Source organism: Lycium ferocissimum, chromosome 6 (genome assembly GCF_029784015.1).
Source record: "Lycium ferocissimum isolate CSIRO_LF1 chromosome 6, AGI_CSIRO_Lferr_CH_V1, whole genome shotgun sequence".
NCBI classification, from domain to species: Eukaryota; Viridiplantae; Streptophyta; class Magnoliopsida; order Solanales; family Solanaceae; genus Lycium; species Lycium ferocissimum.
In genome coordinates, this window is record NC_081347.1 from 60,864,822 (window position 1) to 60,872,788 (window position 7,967).

At 37.5% G+C, this 7,967-nt stretch overlaps 1 pseudogene; it reads right to left on the reverse strand.

Moving 5' to 3' along the window:
* Positions 1-2,529: 2,529 nt before the first annotated feature.
* On the reverse strand, positions 2,530-6,324 carry LOC132061470 (putative late blight resistance protein homolog R1A-3; annotated as a pseudogene).
* Positions 6,325-7,967: the final 1,643 nt, after the last annotated feature.

The following is a 7,967-nucleotide window of genomic DNA, read 5'->3' on the forward strand; positions in this document are numbered from 1 at the left end:
TGATAATCCGACCTTTGTTTTGAGTGAGGTCTGAACCATTAGATCTGTATCGAAATTACGAAGCTATAGGAAAAAGAATCGACACGTTTAGCCTCCGGATGAGGGAGTTATGACCATTTTAAGTACGGACCTTCCCGAAAGGGGCCGCTATAAAGACCAAGAGGCCGTTATGGCTGGACCATTTGCAGGCCCAGTCCAGACCGCCACAGCGGCCAACGGGGGGTAGAAACCCTCTTTTTAATACTCCAACTTCCACCCATTATTCTCAAGATCCCAAAGTCAACTTTTAAGAGAGAGAGAGGCAAAATTCATCCCATTCTTTGATGGAAGCATCTTGGAGGGTAAGTCTCCATCTTTATTTATTCCTTTTCCCTTCTTCAAGCTCCATGATTATTCTAAGAGGTCCATCAATGGTGGGTGAAAATTCTAGAATTAGTAAACCCTTAAATAATTGGTGGGTTGTTTATTTTATTGTTGATTATTCATCTAGGAGTATATATTATCACTTTCTAGGAAAGGAATTTGATTTCTTGTGGTTGAAATTGCATGTTGAGACTAAAGGTTCTAATAAAAATGAAAGTTTTGTCCTAAAATCTATTTTAAGGGTAAAATTAATTAGAAACCCACGAATTGAAGGTTAATGATTGTAGAGATATAGGTTATGATTAATTCACCATTGAATGATGGTTTCACCCAATTGAAAAAGGTAGAAGTAAGTGGGTCTTCTTCCCCAAATTGTTGTGCTTGTTTAAATACATGATTTATTTCTTACTTAGCATCATATTATTAGACTTTGACCGTTATGAGGCACTTCGAAAATAGAAGGCTCATGTGGAGTAGTTCGTGGCTCCTGTTCTGCATTCGAGGTAAGTTATGGCTTACTTTAGTTAGATTTTGATTAGCGAAATGTATATATTGTATAGAATTGACGGGAGAAAGAATGATTAGGTCTTCGGACATGGTGCTTTGGTTGGGTATTAGCTAGGTTGGTATGACTTCTAATTTTGTGGGCTCGTCGCCGTTACTTTATGTACTGAAACATGAGGTGTAGTTGTATTCATACTGTGGCGATTCGGGATGGATTTCTATTCAGTTGATTGTTGTTGATGGTGGCTTGTTGCCCTATTATTGTGATTAGACTTATTGCCTAAATTGTCGTGTTGTACCCAGTTCTCTCTTATTGTGACATATATTATCAGAGAAAGGAAGGATAATGAGTTTAGGCTTGAATTGTGATGTAAACTTATGACAGTTGTAGATGAAAACTTGATGTATGATTGTTGTTGATGATAATATATAAAAAAGTGGAGCTTCTTGCTGATACAAGACTTAGGTGCGAAGCGTACTTGCTACATGTGGAAGTAAAGAGGGACATAGACTATTATGTTGGTTGAGATGATTGTATGATTCATTTCATGGCTGAGTTGATTCCAAGTCTTAATATGACTTGTGGCTTTGTGACGTGTACCTTTTCTGTTTCTTTATTGGCTTGTATTGATTTACCACGTTTACACTCATTTATGCATTCATACACTCATCCATGATGGAAATGGTTTGGAAGACTTGTGGCATGATGCCTTGTGTTTGACATTGATATTGCCGATTGTTCATAGTCCATACATACTAATGAACTTGAAATACGATTGAGACATACATTGTGATGTGAAATTGTGCGAGAAGTTAATGTAATCTTCTTGATGAACTTGTGATACAAATTGATGACAATTGTCTTTGAGAAGCTAATATGATCTTCTCGATGAAAATAATATACTACTTGATAATTGCTCATTAAGAGGGATGTAACAGTGTTTCTTGTATAATCGAGTGGCTCTGGGTCCGAGGCTCTTTCCGGGATGGAAGGTGTATAAGCTCGAGTCCGAGCTAAATTTCGAGCGGAGCATAAGTGACTCGCGTCCAGGAGTGTTTCGAACGAGTGATACATGATGTGGATCCGTGATCGAGGTTCTTTCCGGGGCGGAGGATTTATGGCTCGGGTCCGAGGAGTGTTCCGAACGAGTGGTACATGGACACCATGGGTCCCTGCAGGTCATGACTGCGAGCTACGACATCGGTAGCATGTGTGTACAGTGTGTATTTGGCCAGGGCATTGCATTACATTACATTGCACATCATCATATCTTGCATTGCACATCATTACATTTTATTCTGCATTATTATATGGCTCGTTATTTCTGATTTTGGTGTGTTTGCTGAAACGGTTGTTGTGGTATTAATATGATCATTGGCTGGGTTAAATTGTGGATTGGTGACTCTACCTAGGGAAGGAACTTGGGCTTGTGATTATCAGGTGAGATTATTGAAACTTGACAGACTTGTGGGTTAGAAGCTTCAACTTAGGTTGTGACTTTGTTATGGGATATATTTATTTATTCCTTGGTAGACTATATATTCATTCAAATGTTCATTGATTTGTGTTAGTATAAATGATTCCTAGCCACACATCTCAAATTCCTCCGATTAAAGAAAACTCCCTTGATAATATTTTGCCATAAATAGAAAATTTCATAGGAACACTAAAGAAATTTTATATGGAGAAGTTTTTAAGGACAGCTAAAGTTTTGAACAAGATACGTATAAGCATGTCAATACGAAAACATATTCAAGGGAGCATAAATGAGTGATTAAAATAGCAGTATCTGCTTAAGATTGTACCTGCAATCAGAATGGAAATGAACTGAAGGCTGCAGACTTGCAGCCTCATTTTTCTAATGCTAAGTAAAGACTTTAACATCACAATTGTGCCCGTTATCATCTCGTGTTTCTCTGATACTTCTGGTTGAGTGGGCAACATCTTCACTGCATGATTGCACCTCAATGTATTGCAGATAATCCAATTCCTCGAAACAAGAAGGGATTGCTTTGAGATGTAAACAACCATGCAATACCAATTTCTCCCAATTTCTCAAGGCAAATAAACGCTTCATCAGACACTTCCCATTTTGAGAGAGTGAGATTTTCTAGTTTCAAGAATTTGAGCCGAAGGAACTCGTTGTCTATCACTTCCCATTTGTCCATTTCAAAGGCAACTTGCTGCAGCTTTAGTACCTCAAGGTTGAGCAGGTTGCCAATGGTTGAAACTTCAGCAGATGGCAAAGGAAGCTTGCATAATGTTAATTTCTTGAGATTCATTGGAAATTTTAATCTTGAAGGACCTATCTCTGATATACCAATGAAAATCAATTTTAGTGTTTCAAGTCGATATAATGAGTCTAATACAGGAAACCGATTTTCATTCTTCTTAACTTTGGAAGATTGGATGTTCTTCTTACCATGCTCTCTCTATTGCTCACCCTGGAAACATATATTGAGGAAAGTGTTTCCAAATTGTCCAGTTTCAAGGGGCTTCCATCACAGGATTCTTGTGCACCACACAATCAAACAAAGCGCTATCACTAATGCTAACATATCTCAACTTAGCTCCTAAAAAGTATCTGGCAACCATACTTGTCCTCCATTTCTTTTGACTATGAACGTTTGAAGATTCCAGAGGTTTTCTGTAGATGATGGAATAGAACTCTTAGTAGTTTGAATAGCAAGGTACCTTAGATGATTAAGTTCAGTGGGAAAAGATTCCACAACAACGACCTCCAAATCCAACACCCTGAGAAATTTGAAGTTGCCAAAAATGATAGAGGCATGTCCCACTGAAGAACATATATTATCACTAAGCTCCCTGCATAATATACAATGAGTGTGTGAGCATGATGGCCTCCATCCAGCAAGATCATCCCGATTAGAATAAAATGATAAGCGGCGGTGCATAGGTCTTTCAGAATAAAAATGTGGAGGATTGGAATTGTGATTCCTGGAATGAAGAAAGAAAGTAGGATAAGGAACAAGACAAAAAGTCTGAATTAATCACAACTTAGAGAAACATATAGAGAGGTAAATACCTTTTTAGCCACAAAAGAAAATTAACTTCCTTAGCTTTCTCCTTGCAGAAGTCGAGCATTATATCGTGCACATGACATGCTTTGATCTTCCCCGTTGATCTCCTTTTAGTTACCAGGATGAGGTTTCTTCCAATAAGATCCTCCAAGTAATCTTCTGACATATGCTCCAAACACTTCTCTTCATCATTTTTTATGAATGCCTCAGCGATCCATAAGTTTGTTAATTTTGACACTGAAATTTCTCGATCCTCTAAAAATGCTCCAAAATATAAAAAGCATGGTTTCAGTTTGTAAGGTAAATCATCATAACTTAATTTTACTAAATCCTTTGCGCCATCCTGCACTGTTTCCCCAAAACTTAATTCCATCCACATCCAGCATCTTTCAGTCTTATCCATCTTCGCGAGAAAACCAGCCACTAAAGCAATGGAAAGTGGTAGCCCATTACACTTCTTTGCTATGTTTTGCCCAACTTCTTTTAGCTCTTCTGGGCAGATTTCTTCCCCAAATACCCTTTTCTGTAATAACAACCAACTTTCTGAATCGTCCAGACTATGCAAGTAATGGGGTTCAGTGACACATTTAGCAAACAAAGCAACTTCTTTATGTCTAGTGGTCAAAATGATTCTACTACCATTTCCAGTATCAGGAAAGCACAATTTCAAGTCCTCCCATGCTATTACTTCCCACACATCGTCAATGATTAAGAGATCTCTCTTTGGCAGTAGAGTTTTTCGTAGTCTATCAGCTAATTCATCAGCACCTCTTTTACTAATTTCAATGGGCTTATTATGATTAGCAGAACTCAAAATGGAAAGTAGCAAGTCTTCACGTGCGTATTCTTGTGAAACACGACACTCTTCCCAGAAATCAAAATGGGAAACAGTTACATTATCATTGATAAAACTTTGAGCAAGGGTCGTTCTACCTGATCTGGCCATACCCACAATGGAAATAACGTCCAGGTCTCGTGATCCTCCAACTAGTTGACCTTTTATAGTGATCCAGACATCCCCAAAACCAACCAGTTCTTCATGGGTAGCATGAGAGGCACTTGTCATATTGTTTTCCTGTCTTACTAATCTCAATCTCCCTTATGATTTCTGAGAGCCACATTGTAAGATAAGTAAGAGGTACATCTCTAATTCCAAAACAATCAAGTATGTACTCTACCTCATAAACCTTATCAGCGACTCTTCCAACATTATATTGAAGTTTGTTATGTTTGTTATTGCTTTTGTTCTGCAACGCATATGAGGAAAGGTTCGAAAAAATTAACCTCCTCATGGACTATTTCAAGTTGATTCTTCATAGAAGCAAGTGAAGCAGAATGGGCAGAAAGGAACTCCTTCAAGCTGTCAAGAAGGTAATTCGAAAAGGCCAATTTATCATCCTTAGGCAAATGGGATGTTACCCACTCTCGGATCTTGTGGTAAATCTCTGTTTTGACAGACCGAATCGTGCCATATAGAAGAAGCGACTCTTTGTCCCAAACTTCCTTGGTGCTATCACCCAAGGAGTAAACAACAAGTCCAGCATCAATGACCACCCTCGCAAGCTGTTTGAAGAAACGAATGCCCATCTCATCCTGAACGTCGTTATCAACGTTAACTCATTCAGAAAGATTTTCAACGAGTTAAGCTGTTCTGCAAGGCTTTCTTTTTTATGCGTAGTCAAGGAAGACAACCCTCTTAACTCTCTGGACATGTGCAGAAGACTGTCCATGAATCCATCAATGGCTTCAATTAGGGACAAGTTGTTAATAGTGTTGTCTGATAACTTTGAAGCATATCTCAGGACGTCAGTGTCGATGACTCGGATGTCTCGCTTGATAGGCTTAATCACATCCTCAAGCAAATCGGAAACCAGCTTGTAACGAGTCAAGTAGTAAATAATTGCTGCGAGGGTAGCTGCAAATTTAACATGACGCAAGAAAGTTTCCCATAACTTGATTAAGAGTGCTGAGGTGCATATTTCTCCCAGAAAGAAGACAAAGTTCTTCAGTGCTTTCAACTCCTTTACGACCACTTCCATTTGAGACTCTGCATCCGCAAGCGGCTTGTCAAGGCGAACAATCAGCAGGTCCTCGAGATTCTGTACAACGTTGTCTATGTATTCCACTACATGTACGTGGGTCAGAGGAGTAGTAACTGGAGCTGGAGTTTTTGTATAATTATCATAATTTGTTGGGATAATGTATTTGAACTTCTCAATCTTTTGTACCACATTCGAGGGGTCAGCATCAAAGTTAGAGCGGTACAGATCTTCTGCAAATACCCAGAAACCATAGCTCTGTCTTAATCAATTTGATTTGCTTCTTTTTATCATCCGTCAAGTCGTCATGCTCATTTTTTATCCTTTGCAGAATGCTTACCGGATCAGGAACCTCTTCAACGTGTTCCACTGACATATTTCTTTTGCTTTTTGAGATTGTCTCTTAACTGAAAATCCAGACGAAAGAAAGGGTTTTAGTTTCAGAACTTGACTATAATTGGGTTTGGGAGGTGTTTTTATGAAGAGATTAAAGTGATTCTTGGTAGGAAGTGTTTCCCCCTAAATGGGGCCCTACGCGGCTCGAATTAGGATATAGTCGGGCTCCAATGCGGGTACTGGACACCGGGTGGAAAACAAAAAAAATTAGAAGAAGAGATTAAAGTGCCAAAAATTTCGATTTCTTTCTTAAACTCTCCATCAAGTAAAACTCGCATGAATGAAAAGAAGCAAGTGCATGTTAATAGCCATTGGTTATACGTGTATGGCGAACAGGTTTGGAGTTTTTGCCATTTGCCATGCAAATGAAGAATACCTTATTAGAAAACTTTTCATATCCCTAATTTATCATAAAATAACTAGCCAACAAACAACTGACTTCCGTCATAATCAAGCAAGTGCCAGCCCTCGGAGCAACACACAAACATATAATGAGTGGTAGTTAACTAATTTTCTCATGCAAGTGTAAATCACACAACATATATGGATGTCAGAAATGCCAACAGTAGCTACATCAAATGCCCATCAAACAACAAATACTCTCACTAAAGAAACAAAATCTTCATAAGGGACAGATATCCAGATATGTATCTCCTAAACTGGGATTGGCGCACATGATCTGCTTCTCTAAGAACTATATATACACTCTGAGCAAGATAAAAAATCACTAGAACATGCAGTTAATGCTGATAGCAATAAATAAAACCAACAATAACTGCAACCAAAAAAAAAACTAATCAAGTACATGTAATCCAACCGAATTAGATTAAATGTAGAAGTAGATTGATATATAAATATTTCTAGCTGAAATTGACGCTTTCAAGAAGGGAGCTAAGAGTTCTAAGTAATCACAGTACGTAGAAACATAAGAGACTTCTAAATAAAATCTTAATCTCCTTCCTTCTCCCCTGGGCATGCAAAAATGTGCCTGAAAACAGAGGCGGATCTAGGATTTGAAAGTGGCGGTGCCATAATTTTCTTCAATATACATCTTGTTAGGAACGTGTATTTAGGTCGGGTTCATCTCTTTTTGGTTTATTCGGGTCAACTTAATAGGCTTTTTATTTATTTACAAATATGAAAATTACACCTCAAAAATTAAAAAAACGAACATATTTAACATCTTAAACAAGGAATCATACTCATTAACACTCATTAACAACAGAAGTAAAATCAACATTTTCACCAAGGGACTGGCATCTCTTATGTATATTAAAAAATGAATTTGCACAAGTAAAACAACATCTTCAATAAGAGAATTACGTCAATCAAAATAAGAAAAAAAAAACTCTTCAATAGGTAAATACTCCCCATAAGTAAATGTAGAATTAGATAAACTACAAGTTCTCAAAAATAAATCATAAATTTCATGTTTTTTCTAAGTAGTACTTACGAAATTTCCATCACAATTTAAGTAGTAAAGTGATTTAGATTGAATTTAACAATTATAGAATAGCATAAATTTTTATAATACACTCCCTCTGTCCATTTTTATTTGTCCATTATACTAAAAATATATGTCCACTTTTACTTGTAAGTTATATAGTTTGAAAAACCAAGACA